Here is a 26044-nt window from a genome sequence, read left to right as displayed (position 1 = left end):
GGCTGTGTGACTTAATTCTGAATTTACAGAATGAAACTTCATTAACACTCTGGGTGAGGTAAAGCAAAACATTTTAGAAACAGAACCGGTAGATATTCTAATGTTTAGATTAATTCCACAATTTACCTCCCAAATGTCCTAAGTTCTTTCCTTTATCCTCTCCTATTCCTAAATAGGAACTTTATAAGACCCTTGTCAGACCCCACTTGGAGTACTGTGCACAGTTCTGGTCGCCTCACCACAAGAAGGATGTGGAAGCTATTGAAAGGGTACAGGGGAGATTTACAAGGATGTTGCCTGGATTGGGTGGCATGCCTTATGAAGATAGGTTGAGGGAGCTGGGTCTTTTCTCCCTGGAGAGACGAAGGTTGAGAGGCGACCTGATAGGGATTTATAAGATGTTAAGAGGTAAGATGGGGTGGATTCTCGGAGGCTATTTCCCAGGGCTGAAATGGTTGCTACGAGAGGACACAGGTTTAAGGTGCTGGGGGGTAGGTACAGAGGAGATGTCAGGGGCAAGTTTTTCACCCAGAGGGTGGTGAGTGAGTGGAATCGGCTGCCGTCTGTGGTGGTGGAGGCGAACTCGTTGGGGTCTTTTAAGAGACTTCTGGATGAGTACGTGGGATTTAATGGGATTGAGGGTTATAGATAGGCCTGGTAGGTAGGGATATGACCGGTGCAACTTGTGGGCCGAAGAGTCCGTTTGTGCTATAGTGTTCTATGTTCTAAATAATCTGCTAATGCTTAGCAGCATTATCAGCAAACAAAGAGGTAGCTTCAGTTTATATGACAAAAGTACCCAACTTCAATTTTCTGACATCATCCTTGAACGAACAATTGCTCTGATGCCAGTATGCCTGTCTGGCATAGGATCTTCACATCACCAAATCAAATCTGAGACTATCCTGATTGGTAAACATCAAAAAACACTACAGCATGAACTTAGCTGCCATTCATACCAAGCTCCCAGTGCAGCAAGGTCAGAGAATTTGGTTCCCAGCCAAATGTCCGTTCACTACGGTGGGATGGGAAAATCCCGTTGCATGAATGGTGGACTGCTCTTTGAACTCAGATTGGTAGTGCAGTTACCTTGATTCTCTCCTCAAGCTTCATCCAGATCATTGCCAACACGATCTACATTGCTGGTGGGCAATCTGCATGTGAAGATGCTGGTGTTGGACTAGGATGGACACAATAAGAAGCCTCACAACACCAGGTTAAAGTCCAACAGGTTTATTTGGCAGCACTAGTTTCCAGAGCCTCAAGCTCCTTCTTCAGGTGAGTGAGGACTTGTGTTCACAAACAGGGCATATAAAGACACAAACTCAATTTACAAGATAATGGTTGGAATGCATGCATACATAGATTACCTGTAAAGACACGCATTCCAACCATTATCTTGTAAATTGACTTTGTGTCTTTATATGCCCTGTTTGTGAACACAACTCCACACTCACCTGAAGAAGGAGCTTGACGGTCCGAGAGCTAGTGCTGCCAAATAAACCTGTTGGACTTTAACCTGGTATTGTGAGACTTCTTACTGTGGCAACCTGTAGCCCATGGACTACATACAGTCCATCTGAGTGTGTCCCACGAGACACCTTATTGACTGCTACCCATGTACTGGGTGGCCATTTTCCATTGATTTCTGTCCATGTAAATATCTTTGCAACAGTCAACCTTCTATTACTACTTTAGAAATGTAAGAGACATGGTATAACTGTAAATGTTGAGTTGCTGCACACTGAATGAAATAGAATGCAAAATGGGGAGATAGCATGTTTCACATTTCTCCAGTCTTGTACTACACAATCTCTAAAGAGCACATTTCCACTGGGATACTGTTCTTATGATTGTACTCTGAAGGAACACTGTCAATGCACACAGCAAGTTTATTATTGTATAATTCAGTCACATAGGGAGAGTGAAATAAAGGACCTAGTGCTGTGCGTGCAGCTTCAAACAGTTTCATAAATTATATATGCTTTCCATTTAACACTAGCCATAACCATCCAGAAAAAACTTGAACAGTCACCCCACTTTGTTACCAGCACTGCCACTCTTTAAGTAGATGGACTTTGGGGAAAGGGATGGAAATAATTGTATAGCTCTTTGAATCAAAGCTTTGACATTTACGTTATGACAGGCAAATGACCTCCTTCTGTGCAGTATGATTCTGTGAGGCAATATTGGCCACTTCTTTGAGCCAATATTGGCCGCCTCTTTGTCAGGAAGTTGTGAAGATCATAAGGCAGAATACGTTTAGTCGTGCGTTATCATTATCCAGCAAGTGTTTCATATCAGCCCGTTCCCTGAGTGATTTTTTCAAGCATTATTGCAGGAGTTATCAGGAAAATTACAAACTAAATTATCTATTTTTCCATTCAATTCATCAGGGATCCATGGCCAAACTTCTCCTTTTTCCTTACCGATCTCCTTCCCAAGAAAATGATGGAAGGCCCAGTGCCACCACAGACCCACGCACATCCTAAGTAATCATACTAAACAGTCTACCTTGTCTTGAGAACTACCTTGTACCGAGAAGCCTGGGGAATCAAGTGAAGAGCAAGTAAAGGTGATGGAAGAGGAACAGGAGAAAGTAGATTAAACTGAGAACTCAAGACATTTCTCAGATACACACATAAAGGATTTCCACTTTATTAGGCCGTCATTCAGATGGGAGCAAATGAGCAAAGGTGCTTACCAGATCTTCTGAGTTTTGTGAGCAGTCTACGTTGCCTGCCAGAAAAAGTATGCACTGTACTTCAGCAAATACTGCAGATATAGTTAAAGGATTAAGTATAGTATACAGTTACATTCCAGCAGGCAGCCATGCTCCAAGACGGCCTTTTAAAATGATGGGTAATATTCAATGCTCTCCCTAAATTATCTTTGTTGTGCGTGGCCTATTTATTTTAATGTGTGGTTGCTTTGAGTTGTTTTGTGTGAACAAGCAGGTATGGTATCTCTCAGGGAACAATTTATGATCGACCTGCGTGGTACCTTCCAGGTTACTGCAACTACACACATACAAATTTGAGAGCAAGCACCAGTTATATTCAAACATTGTCGCTACTCGGAAAATTTGATAATCAGCATTCTAGTCAAAGACATCTGAAACAACTACACGGTTTTTTTATGCAGCAAACATTTAGAGTGGAGCGTGAATTTCAACTTTGGGACACGGGTGGTATGATATGGTAAAATGAACATCCGCCTGTCATTGAAATACCCACTCTCATTTTTGATCCATTTAGAATGGAAATTAAACAGATTCTATAGCAGATGAGCAATCCATCTTCACCCATGCAGTGAAGATGAAAATTTTCCCCAACCAGTCAGAGTCGTTTTCATATACTGAAAGGTTTAAATTCAAAGTCTTGGTATTCATTTTATAATGGAGTCATGGGTTGATATTTGCAGGAAGCTTATTCTGTTAGTGAAAGTGCAGCTGAGTGGAATCCCAACAATCCATTCACTCTTCACATACATTAAGGATACATTAGCATCCACTCTGGCAGAGTCTTTGACTGTCTATAAGGATGTGACATTCTAATGAAGCATGCAAAGGCCAAGGAGAAGCCCCCCACGTCCTCCAACCACTCCACCCCTCATCCTCCCCAGCATCCCTGTGAAAGCTCTGCAGCTACTCTGTATCTCCCAATGAAACTGCCTTGGCCATTGGTGGAAGGTAAGTGATCCTTCTGGAATACATTATCTTCCCAATACTGTATTTGGAGCCTTTTGAGGGCTCCTGATTAACATTTCTATACCAGAGCTCAGTCAGTGCCTTCAGAACATATAAATTCAGTCACCTCAGTGCGACCATACACTGGGTGTGACTTCAACAGATCTCTGGGAGTTTGGTGAGTTGAGGGAGTTCAGTGAGGAGGGGAGTGAGGTGCTCCTTTACTTTTCTTAACTTTCCCAACCTGTTGAAATTGATTCTTGCTTTATTTCAAGGTAAGAAGCTAGCTGCTTGGTGATTATCTCATAAGCATCTGGTGAGTTGTTAGGGTAGATTTTATTCCTAAGGCTTAAAATAGCACAGAAATTTGTGGTAAGGTTAATAAATTACACAAAATAAAATAAATGATTGAATAAAATAATTAAGAAATTAATTAAAATGCATTAGGATGGCAGGACAGGTGATATACAGCAGGTGAGTACTCCTGAATATCAGTGTGATCCGGGGCAAACACGGTTACAGCTTGAAGAGCTTTGGCTCAGAATCATTGAGCTGGATGCCACAAACACAGGAGGGAGATTCACCCAGCCTGTTGCACTGCTTTAGCTGTGTAGCAGGCCAGGAGACTCAAGCGGAGGCCACGTAGTAGGCTTCCTGCTGGGCGGCACAACCTCCATCAACTCCGGCCTCCAGATTTCTAGTGCCGTCAGCTCCACACCACAAATCAGCACAGAGCTGTATAAATTATGTAAATGATCATTAGCATATGATTAGCAGGCCCAGGACTGAGATCTCCAGGCTAGTGGGGAGCTGGCAGTCCAACCCTGCTGAATTGAAGCAGTGCCACGGAGGTTGCCCAGACGTTCGGGTGTGAGGGGGGTGCCCCCTGGGCATTGTCAGCTTGGCAGTGCCAGCCTGGTCCCTGGTACTGCTCAAGGGGCAAAGTGGCAATGCCCAAGGGGCACCTTGGCACTGCCCACTGGACATCGGAAATGTCAAGGGGTGGGGCCAGAGCAGTGCAATGCCTATAGGGGTCAGAGCCATCATTTCATAAAATGGTGGAGCAGATTCAAGGGAGGTGAGTGATCTACTCCTGCTCCTAATTCATATGCACGTATGTTTGTAAGAGACAATCGATGCCTCTTTTTGGCAACCAAAGGTTCCATTAGGCTTAGTGGGCGGTATTTCCAAAGGAAACTCAGTAATTTCACAACTGTAAGTCCTCTCAACTGAGGGAGGGTGACGCACTTGCTTGTCAATCTCTTACTATCATTCGATGTGATTTACTATAGTCACATGTATTAGTGTACAGTGAAAAGTATTGTTTCTTGTGCTTTGTACAAACAAAGCATACCATTCATAGAGAAGGAAGGGAGAGGTTGCAGAATGTAATGTTTCAGTCATAGCTAATAGCATAGAGAAAAATCAACTTAATGCAAGGTAGATCCATTCAAAAGTCTGATAGTAGCAGAAAATAAACTGTTCTTGAGTCTGTTGGTATGTGTCCTCAGATTTTTGTATTTTTTTCCTGATGGAAGAAGGTGGAAGAGAGCATGTCTGGTATGTATGGCGTCCTTGATGATGCTGGCTGTTTTTCCGACGCAGCAGGAAGCGTAGATGGAGTCAATGAATGGGAGGCTGGTTGCAGGATCGACTGAGCTTCGTTCATGACTCTTTGTAGTTTCTTTTGGTCTTGGGCAGAGCAGTAGCCATACCAAGCTGTGATATAAACAGAATGAATGCTTTCTGTGGTGCATCTGTAAAAGTTGATGAGACTCATAGCAGAATGTTGAATTTCCTTAGCCTCCTGAGAAAGTAAAGTTGTTGATGGGCTTTCTTAGTTACATTTCCCAATTAAAGATGGACCACAGCTTCTGTCTGATTTTCTAAATCAGAGATGCGCCTGGGTCTAGATTGGAATTTCAACACATGCATTACTTTTGGTAGGCCAATTAGACTCACAATTAGACTCAATCCAAATAATACTATTGAATGCCACTGTGAGGGAATGGAAGCACAAAGTTTGATGTCAAGTTGCATTGGGACAGGGGATACATCAATAAAGAAGCAGTGGCAGACATTTAAAGGGATACTCAGAATAAGTATATTCCTATTATGAAGAAAAATTCTAAATGAGGACCCACCATCCATAGTTAACTAAAGAAGTTAAGGAAAGCATTTACTTAAGGAAAAAGCATTCAATTGTGCAAATATGAGTGGCAGGTCAGATGACTAGTCAGAATATGAAGAATGGCAGAAAGTGACTGAAAGGTTGAGCAGCAGAAATAAATTGGGGTTTTAGAGGAAGCTAGCTGAAGATGTATAAGTAGACAGCAAGAGTTTCTACAACTATTTAAAAAGGAAATGGGTAAGTAAAGTGAGTGTTGGTCCTCTAGAAAGTGAAAATGGGGAGTTAATAGTACAGGATATGGAAATGGCAGATGAAATTAACAAATATTTTTCTTCTATCTTCACTGTGGAGGATACAAAAAACATTCCAGTAATAACTGTAAATCAGGAGATGGAGGGGAGACGGGAATTTATTGGAATTACAATACCAGGGAAGAGATGCTGAAACTAATGGATGGAGCTGCTGGCTAATTAGCTTCTAGATTCTGATGGACTTCATCCAAGGGTGTTAAAAGGGGTGGCTAATGAGGTAATAGATGCTTTGGTATTAATTGTCCAAAATTCACTAGATTCTGGAACAATTCCATTGGACCAGAAGATTGAAAATATAACCTATCTATTCAAGAAAGGAGGGAAGCAGGAAACAGGAATCAAAAGCCAGTTAGCCTGACACCTGTCAAGGAAAGATGTCGGAATCAATCATCAAGAGGCTTATAGATGGGCACTTAGATAATCTCTGAGTCAGCATGGTTTTGTAAAAGGGAAATCAAGTTTAATCATTTTATTGGAATTCCTTGAAGGAGTAACATGTTGGAGCCTGTGGATGTGCTGTACTTGGATTTCCAAAAGGCATTTGATAAAGTGCCACATCAAAGGTTATTGTGGAAAGTAAAAATTCATGGTAGGGAGTAACATGTTAGCCTGGATAGAAGATTGGCTGGCTGGCAAAAAACAAAGCGTATGCACAAACAGGTCATTCTCTGATTGGTTGGATACAACCAGTGGAGTCCTGCAGGGGGTCTGTGCTGGGCCGCAAGTTTTTACAATTTATATCAATGACTGAGATTGAGATGAGGGGAGTGAAGGCTCAGTAGCTAAATTTGCAGATGACACAAAGACAGGCTGGAAATGAATATAGACAGGTTTAGTGAATGGGCAAAAATTTGGCCGATGGAGTATAATGTGTGAAATATGAAGTTATTCACTTTGGTAGGAAGATTAAAAAAGCAGAGTATTACTTGAATGGAGAACAGTTGCAGAATTTTGAGTTACAGAGGGATCTATGTTTTCTAGTATGATTGGTAAAGAGTTAGTGTGTAGGTACAGCATGTAATTAAGAAGGTTAATGGAATGCTATCCTTTATTATGCGAGGAACTGAACATAACATAGGATGTTATGCTTCAGTTATACCAAGCATTGTTGAGACCATATTTCAAGTACTGTGTGACATTTTGGTGCCCTTATTACAGGCAGTTCAGAGGAGGTTTACTAGATTGATACCTGGTATGAGCCTTATGAGAAAAGGTTGAACTGACAGGATTGTCTCCACAGGAGTTTAGAATGATGATAGGTGATTGAAGTATAAAAGATTGAAGTATAAAAGATCCTAAATTGCCGTTGCAAGGTGCCATAGAAAGGATGTTTCCTGTTGTGGGTGAGTCCAAAACTAGGGGGAACACTGTTTTAAAATTAGGGGTCGTCCTTATTGGACAGAGATGACGAGGATTGTTTCTCTGAGTGTTGTTTCAGAAGGCAGTGTCATTGAATATTTTTAAGGCAGCGGTAGATAGATTCTTGTTAGATAAGGGAATCAAAGTTTATCTGGGTAGATGGGAGTGTAGAAATTGAAATATAAGCAGATCAGCCATGACCTTTTCAAATGGCGGAACAGGCTCAAAGAGTTACATCTACTCCTATTTCATATGTTCATATGTATGTATGTTCATATGTGCTTGTCTTTATTCCACAGAATTTTCTTTCTCAAGCAAAATGTGTATCCTTCAAGATACAGTTACTATGAAGTTTAATATGTGTAACTACTCCACTGGATTACTTTCACTGCAGCTTTGACTTATAATGCGCAACGTTTGTCGCAATGATCGTAGAATGCTAATATTGCTGCTAATTAATTGTTTTGAAGAGGTTTGGGTTTTGCAGTACTTGATAATTCCAATTCTTGCCACATTAGCTGAGGACACAAACCTTTTGTTTCTTTGTTCATCTCTTGATACAGACATTTATTTGGAGGCAGGACCAGTCAAGAGAACTACAAAGCAAACACATAGCAGAATTAAAAACTCAGAGTGATTTAGGATGTGATGTACGATTGCCTGTTTTATATCTTCACAGTCAAGTTCTACCCTATGGATTTCCTTACTGCTACTGAAATCAATTAAATGGTATTGAAAGCTCTTCAAAGAAAGCTTTTAATAAGCTCATGGTTGAACTATGCAGTCAGTACCATAACAATCATGCAACCCTTGCCAAGTGATGTACTAAACAAAGTGTGAATTCTCAGGTTTTTTTCCACATTGTGTTCACTGGGGCAGTAAGCAAATCAAGCAGAATGACACCATCTATATTCCAGTGGTGGTGACAAACTCTTAGAGAGCAAAAGCTGTATTCAACCATTCAATATGCCTGGTGAGTGCTGCACTGACAGGCCGATGCTCCAACTATAACAGAGCTATGGAGTATTGGTGGTGAGTATTCTCTGTAAATAATTGTTTTCTGGAGTTACACTTCCTAATGACAGTTTATGCAGCTGTGATGCTGGTTGAATAAAGGAACCTTTTTCCCTTTTTAACCTTTGTGCAGCTGATGTGCTTAAACACAGTTTGACTTTGTGACCAGGGGCATACATGCGGAAAGGGTCTACTCTGGAGCCAGATTGTGAGAGTTTTGCATCATCAATAGTTACCCCACCTTCTGCAAAATTATATTGCCATACTTGTTTTCATGATTTTAAATTATACCATTGGTAATCAAACTGCAGAGGATGGTTAAGTGTTGGAAGGCAACAAATGGCATGTGACAAGAATTTTCTTAGGACAATTAATTGCTCTTGTCCTCCTAATTTTTTTTTTACAATAATCAAGTACCTCCATTCTGGATAAAAACTGAAACTACTGTAAAATCTCAGCAAGTCAGACAGTATCTGTGGAGAGAGAAACAGTTAATGGCTGGAATTCTGTATTACCCAGCAGAGATGGGAAGGCAGGTCTGCAAGTGGATGGCTCTGAGGTTCCTGCTCTGATCCCCCTTCTCAGAGGAAATGCATTAGCCACTCAGTGAATGGCTCGCAGGCAAGCTGGGCAGTTGCCTGTTCACTGGATGGACCTGGCGACTGAGGTAGCTGTTGTGTAGTCAGCTCTTGCAATTAGATGTGGCGGCACCATCTTTAAAGGACCACAAAGACCAGAATGTGGCATTAGAGCTGCTGGAGGCTTGTTTGTTCATCTGCTTCCACTGCTGCCTTAGATCTCACTCTTCCATCATACAGATAAACATTGTGGAAAGGAAAATAGGGGAGTGAGGCAGGCACAGTGAAAGCCTGAGGACAGAGATCATGGACAAGGTCAGCAGCCATGGGATCAGCCGATAACGTGACTGCATTTCCTCATGTGAATCTAGAATCTCCCACACTTTGCAAAGTGAATAGCACACTTCCCTTCCTTTAGAAGTCAGCAAGTGGATAAGTGTGAGGGTGTTGCTGCTGGGGAGACAGTACTCACTATGCCAGTGACATGGGGCAAGGTTGCATCATTCCCAATTGTGAAAGGAAATAAGTGCATCTCTAACAAGGGATACAAGCCTGGCACTGGTAACCCTCACAATCTGCCTCCAGAGTAGACCCTTTCTACATGTATGTCTCTGGTCACAAAGTCAATAGCTATGGTAACAGCTACTTAGATATTGGGTGAGGTTTTATGGCCTCGCTCATCCCAAAACTGTAAAATCCCGCCCAAGGTCAATGGACCTTTCCATGCTCTGCCCCTCACCCGCTCCAATTCCCGTGGCAGGCGGGACAGTTATATTCTGTGTCTGTTTCCATGGGGTGACTAAAATTCGTCCCCCATGTTCCATTAGAGGAAGAGGACCTACTTTTCAAAGGAAAGGGTCTGCACTGTCAGTCAGCTCCTATTATAACCACCCTAACCTCCATGGAGGAGGAGGTCCTGTAGGGCTGGCGGGGCAACATGGTAGCTGCTGCATCGCAACAGGAGTGTGGTCACAAGCTAAATGGCCTTAAGAGTAGGCAGAAGGGAGTTTTAGAGGAGCATGCAGGATGGTGTCCGTCTGTTCTCAATCTGAAAGCCAACCTATTTTGGAGGCAAATGTTTGGAAAGGCAAAACATTTGTTCTTTCCATTCTCTCCTGCAGTTCAAGAAGGTCAGAGAGCTTGCCATCTCAGGGGACAATTGCCCACCTCTGAGGAGGGGGAGGGGACCTCAGAGTGTGCTAGGCCACATCATCCCCCATAACTTCTCCCTTCATGGGACGGTATGGTGGCACACTGGTTAGCACTGCTGCCTCACAGCGCCAAGAACCGGGGTTCAATTCCCGGCTTGAGTCATTGCCTCTGTGGAGCTTGCACGTTCTCCCTGCATCTGCATGGGTTTCCTCTGGGTGCTCCGGTTTCCTCCACAGTCTGAAAGATGTGCTGGTTAGGTGCATTAGCATGCTAACTTCTCCCTCCATATACCTGAACATGGTACCGAGTATGGCTCCTAGTATGAATGTAAGCCTACTTGTGACTAATAAATAAACTTAACTTAAAGGTATGCATCTGTACTTAGATTCAGATTCACAACCTGGTGAGAGCACCACACACATGCCTGATCAGCTGTGAGAAACTGTAACAGCTGAAATCACTGACACTGAGGAGAATGTGGGAGGCTGGTGCAGTAACTGGAACGTACTGGAAGTTCATCGTGAGATGTTTGAGGATTTGGTGAAGCTTCCAGAGAGTAAGTGCACCTTGGTTAGACAGTGGAGGAGTCTGCCCAGGCAACGAATGCTGCCATTTTCCTTTCATTTACACATGTGACCTCCTCCATTGAGAGATCGGTGACTCTCCTGAAGAGCCAGATCCAGCAGGCACCTCAGTGAATGCAATAGACACACACAGACCTGCATACACCTCCTTATCCATGAATTCTATTCAGCGCTGGCAAGGCAAGAGGAAGCAAAGCACCTTCACAACCAGCTGCTTATTCATGTCAGACCATTTAGGCACACGTGTATCTTACAAAGGAAAAGTAGCTGCCTTCTATAAATGTGGTCTCCTTTCAGGATGTGGACAACAGTTCCTCAGCCCCTTTGCCAGTAACACCAGCACCTCAAGTGACTGTAACGATAGAGGGGGGTCCTGCATCTTTGCAGGATCCCATCAGCATGCTTGGCCTACTAGGCCTCAGGCAGCAAGGTCATTTTAGGACGGAGTGCAGCAAGGTCAGCTTCACAGCTGGCAGTGAAGGGGAGCACCATGTAGGAACACACATAGAAGAGTGAAGAAACATACCAGATGCACTTGGTCTTCAAAGGTCAATAGATAGTTAAGGTGTGAAAGTTTATATCAGGATATGTTAATAATAAAGGTGTTAATAATTTTCTTTCCCCTCTGCAGTGCCAGGTTGTGCAAGCATAGCAGATCACTATGATCTGGGAGGCCCTAGCTGAAACATATTGAAGTTCCCCATCAGAAGGATACAGGCCTCTGTATGCCAACATCAGCAGACCCATGATCTGCTCAATGGTGGCTCAGTCACAGTGTAACTCACGCTGAATCTCTCTCTCTTCTGCTCCATTCTAAAATTCCTCACTCCTGTCAGCAGCCAACTCATTGATGGATATCCCGTCACCAAGAATCCATTCTTGAAGGTGGGGAGGAGGAGTGAAAAGCTGTGGCACTCCTGGGAGCGCCTGAATATTATGGTCACTCCCTAGTCTTGGAGTCATTGGCATAGCTGCAGACCAGATGCACATTGATGGAAAGAAATCTCTTCCTGTTAACAAAGCTCACTGACTTAGTATTTCTTCTGATGCCAAAAAACCTCCTTTGCATTTGCTCCCAAGTCGAATTCATCTCAGCTGTCCATGTGCTTTAATAGGACAGTGGAATTTTACTCCAGAGAGAACCACCTATACATCTCTACTTCCTGCAGTAGGATCCTCAATTAATAGAAGGTGTAGTAGAAGATCATTCAGCCCTTCAAGTCTGCTCAGCCATTTATTCTGACCATGGCTGATCATCCAAATCAATAGCCTCATCTATCTTCCCCCCATATCGTTTGATCCCCTTCACCTTAAGTGTTATATCTAACTGCTTCTTGAAAACATGCAATGTTTTGGGCTTAGTCCTCTGAAAGTGAACAAATTGGTCTCATTGCACATAACTTTATTCAAAAAAATGTATCGTCTCCTCATTACAATGACACTTTATCTTTTGTAGCCACATTAAAGCCCCTCAGCTTTAATGACATAAAAAGAACCCTTAAAGCACACTTAGTGTATGTTGTATCCTCTCCCGCAGCCCATCATACCACCAGCAACCTCCGCTCACATATCTTTGTTCCTTCATTCAGTGGGATCATGGCTGATCTGTCACCTAACTCCTTGTGCTCACTTTTACTCTATAATCCTTCACATTTTTAGTATTACTAAAAATCGGTCAATCTCCCAGATTTAAAATTTACGATTGATGCATGCTTACTGCTCTATCACCCACCCACATTTTGGCAAATCGGACCACAAGGCTGTGCTCATGCTCCCAACTTACAAGCAAAAACTGAAGAGGGAGAATCCATCAAAGAGAGTCGTGCAATGTTGGTCTGAGGAATACGATGATCTCCGACAGGGCTGCTTGGAGTTAGTGGACTGATTAGTGTTTAAAAACTCTGCGACCCACCTTACCGAGTACACCACTACAATAACTGACTTCATCAGTAAGTGTGTAGAAAACTGTGTGCCAAAGAGGAAAATCCGTGTGTTCCCCAACCAGAAACCATGGAGGAACGGAGATATCCACTGCTTGCCGAAGTCCAGGAATGAGGTGTTCAAGTCAGGCAAGTCTGATCTATACAAAAAAACCAGATAAGATCTAAGGAGATCTACCAAAGATGCCAGAAGACAATACTGGACCAAGCTAGAGTCCCAAGCTAGCCGCACAGACCCCCATCGACTATGGCAAGATCTGCAAGACATAACAGGCTACAAGGTGAAGGCATGTAAAATCTCCAGCTCCAACTCCGTGACGAGCTCAATGCATTCTCCGTCCGTTTTGAGCAAGAGATCAGTGAGAGCATGCCCTCCACCCTGGAAGCCCGGGATAAACCTTATCTGAGGTCATCTTTGCAGATGTCAGAGCAACTTTTTTGAAGGTCAACCCATGGAAAGCAACTGGCCCCGATGGAGTACCCAGATGTGCACTCAGAGCCTGTGCAGATCAGCTGGCAGAAGTTTTCATAGACATCTTCAACTTTTCTTTACAACAATCTGAGGTCCCTATCTGCTTCAAGAAGACAACCATCATCTCGGTACCTAAGAAAAAACCAAACAACATGTCTTAATGACTATTGGCCGATGGCTCTGACATCCATCATTATGTAGTGCTTCAAAAGGTTAGTCATGGCATGAATCAGTTCCAGCCTCCCAGACTACCTGGATTCAGTGCAGTTTACCTACTGCTGCAACAGGTCCACAGTAAATGCCATTTCCCTGGCCCTGCACTCAATCCTGGAACAACTAGACGGCAAGGACACCTATGTCAGACTCCTCTTTATTGTCTACAGCTCAGCCTTCAACACTATTATTCCCATGAAATTCATTTCCAAACTCAGTAGCCTGGTCCTTGGCTCCTCCCTCTGTGACTGGATCCCAGAGTTCCTAAAATCAGACCAAAATCAGTAAGGATATGCAACAACACCTCCTCCACGATCATCTGCAAGACCAGTGCCCCATAAGGCTGTGTTCTCAGCCCCCTACTATATTCCTTGTACACCTTTGATTGTCTGGCCAAATTCCCCTCCACTTTGATTTTCAAGTTCGCTGACGACGCCACCATAGTGGATCAGATCGCAAACAATGACAAGATGAGTACGGGAATGAGATAGAGAATCTGGTGAATTGGTGTGGCAACAATAACCTCTCCCTCAATATCAACAAAACAAAAGAGGTTGTCATTGGCTTCAGCAAGCGTAAAGGAGAACATGCCCCTATCTACATCAATGGGGATGAAGTAGAAAGGGTCGAGAGCTTCAAGTTTTTAGGTGTCCCGATCACCAGCAACCTGTCCTGATCCCCCCCATGTTGACACTATAGTTAAGAAAGTCCACCAATGCCTCTACTTTCTCAAAACACTAAGGAAATTTGGCATATCAGCTATGAATCTCACCAACTTTTACAGATGCACCATAGAAAGCATTCTTTCTAATTGTATCACAGCTTGGTATGGCTCCTGCTCTGCCCAAGATCCTAAGACACTACAAAAGGTCATGAATGTAGCCGAATCCATCACGCAAACCAGCCTCCCATCCATTGATTCTGTCTACAATTCCTGCTGCCTTGGCAAAGCAGCTAGCATAATTAAGGACCCCACGCTCCCCAGACATTGTCTCTTCCACCTTCTTCCTTCGGGAAAAAGATACAAACATCTGAGGTCATGTACCAATCGAGTCAAGAACAACTTCTTCCCTGCTGCTGTCAAAACTTTGAATGGACCTACTTTGCATTAAGTTGATCTTTCTCAACAACCTACCTATGACTGTAACACTACATTCTGCACTCTCTCGTTTCCTTCTCTATGAATGGTATGTTTTGTCTGTATAGCGCAAGAAACAATCCATTTCATTGTATGTTTATACATGTGACAATAATAAATCAAATCAAACTGATTTTGCATAAATTGCTATTTGCAGAGAGAGTTCCAAACTTTACATCTTTTGTATTAATAAGTGTTTCTCAATTTCACTTCTGTAAGTTTTGGATGTAATTTTTAGATTACACACCCAGTCCTAGAGTCCTCTGTCAGTGGAAGTAGATTCACTCTATCTACCCTATCTGTTCACCTTAATATCTCATAATGTCTTCAAGGAACATCAGCCAGTGGTGGGCAACCTGCAGCCCGGGGTCACTTGCAGCCTGTCGGGTTTCTGAGTACAGCTCATGAGACATTTTGTTGACTGTTGTCCATACGCACAGTTGCCACATTCTGCTGCTTTCTGTCCATATAGTTTTTTTTCCAACTGGTGTGACTGAAGTTATACACATGTAAACACAGGCAAGTGCAGTGAGGTTCTTGGTGGTTGCAAACAACATTGACTGTGACAGCCGTGTGAATATTTATTTTGTTTTAACCATTTGAAGTTGATAGTTTGATCAATATATAAATGATTAAACATTTTCTATAACTCACTGTGAAATATTCAATGTGTAGGAAATGTATTTAATCTTATTCATGGGTCATAGTTAGTAAACAAGCCTGATTCCAATCTCATGGCCCATTGAGATGAAGGAACCCACTCATGCAACTCACTCATTAGCCTAGAATGCCCATCATGTAGGCCATTCAGCTCTTCAAGCCTGCTTTGCCATTCAATAAGTTCATAGCCTATTTGACTGTGGCCTGGACTTCATTTTTCTGCCTGCTCCCCATAACCCTTGATTCCTCCATCTAACAACTCATCTAACTCAGCCTTGAATAAATTCAATGACCCAGCCTCCATCACTTTTTAGTGAAGAGAATTTCATGACCTGCAAAGGGAAAAGAAAATTCTCCTTATTTTCAACTGTTCAACTGGGTCCTTTAGTTCTAGTTTCCCACACAAGTGGAACCATCCTCCCGATATCCACCCTATCATGCCCACTCAGGACTTTTATGGAAATTAGCTTGGTATGGCTCCTGCTTTGCAGGAATCTACAATTCTTCAGTCAAAGGGTGGTGAATCTCTGGAATTCTCTGCCCGTTGAAGTGGTGGAGGTTACCTCGCTAAATATGCTTAAGACGCAGGTAGATAGGTTTTTGACAGACAAGGGAATTAAGGGTTATGCGGAGAGAGTGGGAAAGTGGAACTGATCCACTTCAGACCAGCCATGATCTTATTGAATGGCGGGGCAGGCTCGAAGGGCTAGATGGCCTACTCCTGCTCCTATTTCTTATGTTCTTATGCTCTACCCAAGACCATAACGAACTGCAAAAGGTTGTGAATGTATCCAACCCATCACGCAAACCAGCCTCCCATCCATTGACTCTGTCTACACTTCCCGCTGCCTCAGTAAAGCAGCCAGCATAATTAAGGATCCCATACACTCTGGACATTCTCTCTTCCACCTTCTTTTTTCAGGAAAAAGACACAAAAGTCTGAGGTCATACCAATCGACTCAAGAACAGCTTCTTCCCTGCTGTTGTCAGACTATTGAATGGACCTACCTTGCATTAAGTTGATCTTTCTCTACACTGTAGCTTTGACTGCACTCTCTCGTTTCCTTCTCCATGAACAGTACATTTTGTCTGTAAAGCACACAAGAAACAATACTTTTCCATGTATGTTAATACATTTGACAATAATAAATCAAAGCAAATCAAAATCAAGATTTGTGTGATCACTTCCGGTGCTAATCGGATGTTTGTGTATAATGTGCATTTATTTCCTTACTATGAGAGTGATATTTCTTAATTTAAAATCAATTCCAGTAGCAGGCTTTCTTGTCATTTTTAAAAGTAAAGAAGGTTATTTATTATCACACGCTTGCCCCAGATGTTTGAAAACAACATCTCAATTACTCATCTCACTCATCCTATCACATATGCAAAAATTAGATATGGATGAAGTTACCACAGTAATTATAAAAATGGAATTTATAACAGTCTCTATATTGGTGCGGGTCTTCTTAATTGAGTGATATTTTAGTTGGAGTGAAGGGCTTTTTGAAACAAAAGGTTTTCATGAAGCTGCAAGGCCTCCTGTGGATGAATAACCAGGAGGTTGTTTTTCAGTTGGACTTGGAAGCTGGAATGTGTACAATACTGTGGCTATACGAGAAGGCTTTCAGTTATAATGGTTCAGGTGGTTCTGATAACCCCCAGGACTTGTGTGGGGAATCACTGATTGACTGCTCTGTAAGACTCATAGAATACGAGCTCCCGGTGATTGGTAGTTACCTTACCTTACCTTAAGTGGAGCTCGTATACCAAGGTCTTTCTAAAGCAGGCCCCTGAGTGGGTCCATTGTTATATTGTCCTGGTTGGGACCTGTTTGTGTTCACCACAGGCTTGTGGTTTTGATTTATTTTGTTTTGTGCAATAAAGCACTGTTCCTTTAAAGCTGACTCTTGGAGTTATTACAAGATGCTTCCTCTTGCTCTTGAAACTGCAGTGTTGTTGTGACCTATGTAAACTGTTGCCTCAAAAGGTCTCATTTGATCTGTTTTTTCCAAAGAGCATTTGAAACTCCTTTAAATGAAAATTCTCAATCTCTGTGGTGTATTCCAAATTATGATGTGGATGTGCCGGCGTTGGACTGGGGTAAACACAGTAAAAAGTCTGACAACACCAGTTCTGGCTTCGGAGCACTGATCACAGGTTAAAGAGATGTGTATTGTCTCCAGACAGCACAGTGAGTGAGGTTTTGCAAACCCAGGCATGTCACGGGGGTTACAGATAGTGCGACATGAACCCAAGATCCCTGTTGAGCCCGTCCTCCTTCCACACACATTGTCAGCCACTTTAGGACTTGAACAGCAGGTTAGGTGTAAAGATTCGCATTCTAATCAGTAATCTCTAAACTGTTTGTGCTTTATATGCTCTGTCCGAGGCCAGAACTCTCCATTCACCCGACGAAGAGGGAGTCCCCTCGAAAGCTTGTGAGTTTACTATCAAATAAATCGGTTGGTGTTATCAGACTTTTTACTGTTCCAAATTATAACAGAGATGGATTCCTGCAATTGAGTAGCAGTTTGAAAAAAATGATTGTGTCTTTTTTTATTTCTAACCAATAAAACCAAACTGGCCCAAAGTCTCTACAAGTGAGACATTACAGATCCAAGCTGACAAGACAGGTCCCACTTTTCCTGTCTTGGGCTTGATCAGTAAGATCCAAGCTGATAGGAGCAGGCATTAGACCCTCTTCCTGGACTTGACCTGAGCTTCATCTTAGTCAAAAGGCCTAGATTGTTTCAAGTGAAGCCTCGGTGTAACCTAATTGATTTCTATCAAGTATAGGATCTTCAAATTACGCTTGATCTTGGTCAAAAGACCACACTTATTGCAGACTCATTTTACTGCAACAAATAAACACACTTATAATTATAGCTTCTTACAAGCATAAATGTGACCATGTGTTTGGCTATTGGCACACAATGGACAGCTCTCCACATTCATGAAGGAGATTTGATCTCCCATTGTTGAAGTTAACAAGATACCATCAAAACAGATAGGGGCTCCTTCACACCCTCTTTGTACAATGAGTTGTGTTAATCCTTCTGTGTACTTAACAGTTTCTGGAATCAGGATGTCTGTTAGCCCATTGTCCTTATGTGGTGCAGAGAGGTCAGGCCATGGCAAATGTGAAGTCCATCAGGAAACTGTTCAGTTCTATCGCTGTGGTAATTCAAATTCAAAGGATTCTAGAAACACTAAATTGCAGGCAGGTGATTCCTGCTGCCATTTTGAAACAGCGTGTTTGCAGTTCTAGCTGCTTCTTTTTCAAATTCCAATGATTGTAAGTACAATCTGTTCAATCTTTCTTCACAGGATAAACCCCACGTTCCAAAAATGAGTGAATGAACCGTCGCTGAATGGCTTCCAATACAATTATATATTTTTTTCAAAGTGAGACCAAGACTGTACACTATATTTCAGATATGGGCTCATCAAGGCCTTGTACAGATGCAATAAAGTATCCATACCTTGAAATTCTATTCCATTTGTAATAAACACAAACACTCTTTTGCTTCTTAATCACTTGCTGCATCTGCCTACTAACCTTTCCTGAAACATGTACCAGAACTCCTGGGTCCCTCTGTACCATCAGGTTCTGCAATCACTCTCCATTTAAATAGTATGCTGCATGATAGCAATAGATTTTATTTTACCTAAGTCATTCAGTTCTTAAATAAATGGCAGTCATCAACTTTAGTATGAGTTCATGATAGCCACTCTGTGTGGTTATTAGCTCAGGAGTGTTCCAGTTTATGTCTACGATGTCAATTATTTGTTACACTGGCTCGGTGGCCAAGTGGCAAGGTGTTGGTCTTGCAAACCAAAGACTCCCATCAGTGCCTGAGTGTAGTTGTGACATATTCATTTATGTCTTGTCTTGTGTATCAACAAAGGCTAATGGCAAATATACCATATGTTTGCTCAATTATTTGTTACAGCAGGTGTTTCCATTCCTGAATATTCCATTGATGCATGCAACCAAATCTGGTGTCAGCTATTTATCTTCCAGTGTTTCATGTCTGTTGTTACTCTTTTTTATGCACTTTTCCTTGATTTATCAGATTCAATGTCAATTTAGCTTGAGTGCAACCTTCACTTTCATGGATTGACTTGCTCCTACATGCTGAAGTGTTTGGATGATGCAGATATTTAGGAGGTATCCACAAACTTGTGATTTGGAAGACTACTCTGAACATCTGGAGATGACATTTTAAAATTGGAATTAAATTAAAATACAAGCATTTTGGACGTACTTTTATCCTGATCCAGCAACAATCCATCTAAAATGCCTGTGATTCTAGTGACCAGGTGGAATCTAGCTGTTTAAGGTGTCCAATCCTCTAATGGTCTACCACTTGGAGACCCCACTTCTGGTGGGTTAGGTAAATTATATTGATGGATGCTCTTTGCTTAAGTGAAGTTGTAAATCCTCCATGTCTCACAGTATGTACAGTGATTAGCCATGCAGGATTCCATTTGGCTCGCAATCTTGCACGCCTCAGTGGTGACCACTTGTATGCCTGCATATATATTATGCTTCTATTTTTAGAAATTAGATCGGCATTTTTAAGGATTTACTTTGAATGACCCCTGATCCATTTGTTTTTTTTGGAGGATCATTAAAGCTAATCCTGGCTGTGTCAAACGATAACTCGTGGTCTGGTACTAATTGTTTCAATGAGAAACAACAATGTATCTACAAACATTTGATCATAAGAACTCCAGGTTGACACCTTGCAAAAAGGAACTTCTTTTTATTCTCCTCTATGTTTAGTCCTTGTGAAAGCAGCGATACTTGAGGGTGGATCCAACCACAGTAACCCTCTGTTGCCTTTTGCCCAACTGACCAATCTTCATGCATGAAGCGACAGAGTGGACAATTTAGCCACGGGAAAAGGGGTGGGGGTACTCGAAACCAGTTCTTCCTTCACTGTCTGTCTGCAAGTGTATTTTCCAGCAGGGGTCACTGGACAGCAAACAGAAAGGCAGTAATCTTGATTCCCTCAACCATTTATAGCATTTCTATTGTTGTTTTTGCTGCGAACAACTAACTTTTCACAGACTAATATAGAAATACTGGATGTTCCTGGTCTATTTAGGTCGGTATAGCATTAGACAATCTTTATGGACACTGATTTTCACTCGGAAGCCCTTGAAAGAAAAACAGAAATATCTGATCCCGACGAACATATATTTTCTTTCCTTGAGAATATCTTGTATCCCAATTAAAAATAAACGTTGCCCGTCAGAATAAAATGCTGAAATCGCCGAAGCTAGGCGTGAAAAGGACAGCAAGCTAATTTCCATCTCGCGTGCACTGGAGATGCACAATAAAACTAGGGATCATTCGGGATTCAAGCCAAGCGTACTACTTAGTATTCTCCCCTTGTCCACATTAAGTGTCCCTAATTCTTTAGCAAATGTGTATGCGATGGTTGATGCATATGCTGGCTCCTTCTCCTCGGGCTGCACATAGCAGTGCACAGAGCAAGACAGTTGTCAAAGGCTGCTTGTGGGAAAGAACCGAGAATGACTGCAAAGACTGAGAAAAAAGACTGAAAGTGCTTGCTCTTCCTGACGATCTGATCCAGCGATTGAGACTCCAGTGTTTGTTTTTTTAACTCATTGTAAAACAGGTGGACTTGTCTTAGACTTGTGCATTTTTGTTTATTTAAAGTGAGTTCTGCTGCACTGTGCTTTGCATGATAAAGCTTTGAGTGAGTAGCCGTTGCTGAGAGTGAGGGAGAGGGCATGGAGCATCGGCCTGCCGCCGTACTGACTAAAGGTGTTTAATGCAAGCGGATACAGAAGCCTTTTGTCGTGTTGTGTTCTCTATGGAGGAGATACTGCAGCTGCCGCCGATCCTCACCTGCTCGCACAAAGCTGCAAAGTCAGCTCTGGCTATTGACAAGCAGTCGGCACGGTTTGACTGATTCCTGCAGATGGATATAGCAGCAAGGATACAGCTTTCCTTCCTTTCCCACTCTCCCTCCAGCAGCTTCGCCCAGTGTGAGAAACTTCACCCTGTGCTAACCCCCCCGGTGAGGAATAGGCTGTGAGAGAGAGGGAAAAAAATTTCAGAAAGGAACACCACTTCCCCGACGCTAAGGTAGGAAACTCTTTCATGTAAGAACATAAAACGCATTCATCAATGAAAGTTCCTCGCCTTTTCAGAGCAAATTCAGCTCGCTTTAAACTGCAAGGCAGAATTCGTGGCTTCTCTGATGTGATTTGTTTGTTTATTGGCAAAAGTCAAAAGAGGCGGCCTCATATGTATATTAAATAGGAAATCTGTCTCAATGGGAATGGGATTCAATGCATCACACTGTATGCTCCAGTGTGTTTGTGAATTTGACTGCATAGTTCAAATCCCATGTCCCCAGCACCAGGGAGCTCGATAGCCCCAGTGTTTATCAGTTTGTAAGCATGTTCCCGTCCCCCAAAATCCATATCCCACCCACGCTTCAACACCGCCTCGGTAAATTTTGGGACTGATATTATTAGAAGCAAAATTTCCTGTGCTTTAATTTTCAAATCAGTCTGTTTTCCACCGGAGAACAGCTTTATCATACAGCACGTAAGAAAGAATCACAATACAAAATTAAATAGTTCCTCCCTGTGTGACATAGCGTGTTCCCACTCCGCAAGAAAATCATCAACTTAATAAAGGATTTGATATTTTCCTATTGCTTCAAGCTGACGTGTTGTGCCGAATAGTGGGAGAGTGACATTGCAGGGATGTGTTAGAGTAAGGTATGGCAGAAGCTGATTGTGGCGAATCGGTAGGGTTGTAAAAAGGAAAGATTTTTAATTTGGCGACACAGAATTTACTCAGCAGAAGTTTACGGTCAGCGTGTAATGTTTAATAGCAACGGATTTAATCAGACATGAAGCTATATTAGTAGGTCTTGTCTTTTCCTTTTTGTTCAAACAAGGGATTATAAGCTTAAATGCGTTAACTTATGTTTGCAATAATTTATAACTTTACAACATTAATACAATGTTCTAATAAACTTTTTCAACAGAGTAGTTTTCTCATACTACAGAAAGAACTAAAGGTTATAGATAGTCAAGTAATTCCATTGTTAACAGATACCGGGGCGAAGGTCATTTCATTCAATCAGACGAGTTCCTTTTTATGATATTGTTCACAAGTCATCTTGGGTCTAAGAACATGGGTGTGTGTTTTCTTGAGGATAGTCGTTGTGCTCAGCTGCTAACCATTATTGCAGCTACTTATAAACTGACGAGATCAATTTGAGGACACTTGTAACTGCTTATAAATTTCTGGCCTTAAGTTACTAATTATTTCTTATGCATCTGAAACAGCGTGCTGCTCGGCTTGCTTGTGCCTGACATGCAACAGACACAACTGTTTTGTGTTAGTATTATCGGCAGATCCTTAAAGACGCAGTACATTATATAATTTCCCTATTATTGAACAATCAGATTTTTAAAGCAGCGAGTAAAATTGTTATGAATGAGTACTCACTTTAAGCCGCTCAGGATCGAATTCTTGTTTGTTCTGAGGACTTTTCTGTCAGTCTAGATCACCACCTCTTTCTAATACAGCATTTTTGAATGTTTTTTGCATAGTTTTCACTGATATGTCAACTATATTATATCCAAATACACTGATACTGCTTCTAATACATTACTGGTGGATTTCCTATGGCTTTATCCATTGTAACAAATAATATGCTGGTTGGCTATATCATTTATTGCCAAATAAATTTTACAGGACCATAGATTTATGGTTTAGAAAAGTTAAATTGTATTTATATTCTTTCTAATGTTATTTAGGGTAGTCACAATATCCAATATGATGTGTTATAATTCATCTTGGATGGTATCCTGGGTTTTAATCAGCATTTGCAGGATCAAATACCACTATTGTCCCATTGGTTTCACAATGGATATAAACGTCTTTGTTTTTGAGAAAAACAAGAACAGGGGAAGATTATATGACAGATGTACAGGGTAAGGCTATACCAATTGGGAAGTATCTAGCAAATTCTACAGACAATACTATACCCTTGAGGATGTTGTTAAAATATTTCTACTTAACTCAGGAAAAGGTGCAGTAAGCAAACAAAGAAGGAGCTCCATGTTCTGTGACAAACTAACCATCAAACATCCTCTCAGCCCACAAACCTAAGCAATGAACAGAAACATTTCTGAACAAGGACACTTGTAGCTTAATGGTTTTACTGCGCACATGTAAGCTTTTTCACAATGCCTCCTTCTAGTCTGTTTTTGATCCTACCCAGGTGCTCCATCCAAATGAAAGTCATAGGGGCCAGTGGTACTTTGTTGCTCTGAGAGCCTTCTGAGATGACCAGTTATCTTGGAGAGCTATGATTCCACTGCAGATGCATTGACAGCTTGGTCCTGTATCAGGCTACTGGCAAAAGTGGGCACACCAGGGAGGCACACTGGGCTGGAAAGAACACAGGCATTGTCATCATAAAGAGAACAACATTTATAAAGGCAGATTTTTGTTGAGTCCTGGATAGTGTCCACTGATTAGCACGAGGGCAATCTCTTGACCATTAGATCCAGCAAACTCTTAAAGATAGTGACCTGAAGTTCTTTGAAATCAGCTGCCACTGTTTTATTCAAACTTACCCCAGGTCCTAAGGCATTCATTCTGGGTGCTCAATCTGGTTTGGAGGCTGCTCTGTTAAACAGAATGCATGCAGATATCCCTGTCATCACCAATTGTTAGAAATGTTGTTGTATTGTGTTTTAATCCTTCAGTTATTGGCTTAGGGATGGCGTTGAATTTCATGGTGACCACTGCCTCTCTGCATCAATTTTTCTATGATTTCAGGCAAGACTCCAAGAATTGAATCTTTGGAGTTGGAGCCTGGAGCTGACTTTGCCGATTCTTTGTTCCCAGCTATCTGATCTCACTTTTACCCCAACCGCTGTGATCCCTTGTACCTTGTTTCTTGTATAATGAGGAAAAAACTCATGAGAACTATTTATGTTGCCTGAGGATAGGTTTCTCTTAGCTGACATTAAAGAAATAAAAGATGAATAATGAGTGAAGATGTGGTTGAAAGATCAGAGATGGAAGGTGCTAACCTCTTTCCTCTTTACTGTGATACCTTGCTTTGGTTTATCTAGAGGAAAAAATGAAATCCACGTACAAAAGCAAATTACTGCAGATGCTGGAATCTGAAAATCAAAAGAGAAAGTGCTAGAAAATCTCAGCAGTCCAGCAGGAGAGAAAAGAGCTGACATTGAGTACAGATGACCCTTTGTCAGAGCTAAAAGGCATAGAGAGTGGGAGATATTTATACTGCAGGGCGAGAGAATGAAAGATGAGCCATAGCCACAGAAACCAGGGGAAAAGGCTGCTAATGGCAATCCATCGAGAGAATAAAGGGTGTGAATGGCCAAATGGCAGAGAAGCTAAAATTAGAGGGTAAGCTGTGACAGATGAAAATGTTGGGGGAGGGAGGGGAAATGGATGGGACAGAGATAAAATTTAGAAAAGAAGAAGCATAGAGGGAGAAAAGGTAATGGAAGGAGGATAAAGTAGGGGGAAAGGGCAGGGGGGAAGAAAAATGAAGACAGTAAAGAAATAAAAGATAGAGAATAGTAAAAAAATAAATAAAAGGAAAGAAAACAAAGGGGTCGAGGCATGGTAGAGCTAATCATCTGAAGTTGTTAAATTCGATGTTGACACTGGAAGGCTGTAATGTGCCTAGCTGGAAGATGAGATGCTGTTGCTCAAGTTTGCATTGAACCTTGATGGAACATTGCAGCAGGCCAAGGATAGACATGTGGGCATTGGAGCAGGATCGTGTGTTAAAACAGCAAGCACCGGAAGGTCAGAGTCCTGATTGCGCACCGACCAAAGGTGCTCAGGTCCCACCTCGCCCTCCTCATCTGTCACAGCTTACTGCCTGATTTTAGCATCTCTACTGTTTGGCCATTCACACCCTTTATCCTCTCTGTGGACTGCCATTAGCAGTCTTTTTCCCCTGGTTTCTGTGGCTATGACTCATTTTTCATTCCCTCCCCCTGCAGTATAAATATCTCCCACTTTCTATGCCTTTTAGCTTTGACAAAGGGCTGTCTGGACTCAAAACGTCAGCTCTTTTCTCTCCTTACTGATGCCATCAGACCTGCTGAGATTTTTCTGCATTTTCTCTTTTGGTTTCAAAAACTTGTATTATATTGGATAGCTACCTGTACTGATATGATTCCAGAGTTTTAATATGACCCATAACATTTTGATTACCTGCATGTGTTCCCAAACTATTATACAGATGTAGATAGTCAAGACAACTTATGGCTGTCACTAGTTTTCTTACTTACCTGCTGCCAACGGATTCAGCCGAATGTATCCCAGGCATCTTCAGCACCTCCCCCACTTTTACATTCAGAAATCTCATGTTGGAGGATGGGGTAAAAGCACTACACAAGGAATTTTAACCCCTCCCTTCTGATATAAACCAGGCAGAAGAAGAATTCAAGATCCAAGGGCTCTGGCTGTTGTTGTTTCGCCAAGTGGCTTAGACACTAGCCTTGTCTAAATGTGTAAATGAGAGTCTTACGCTTTACACTGAATCCCAAATTTTAACAGCTTACTGGATGGCACATTCTTTATGAATACTTTGCTAAGTAAAACTTGATGAGCAAGACACAAATGTCTTCTCACAAAAGTGTAAAGGTTAATTTTATGGTGTCTGGAGGCACGAATGTTTGGACCTCAGCCACCCATTCTCCCTCACCCATCACACCCCCTCCAACAACTTACTAATTTCTGCTC

The sequence above is a fragment of the Carcharhinus amblyrhynchos genome, chromosome 4 (assembly GCF_965287045.1).
Source record: "Carcharhinus amblyrhynchos chromosome 4, sCarAmb.v2.hapA, whole genome shotgun sequence".
Taxonomy (NCBI): Eukaryota; Metazoa; Chordata; class Chondrichthyes; order Carcharhiniformes; family Carcharhinidae; genus Carcharhinus; species Carcharhinus amblyrhynchos.
Note: the sequence above shows the minus strand (reverse complement) of the source record.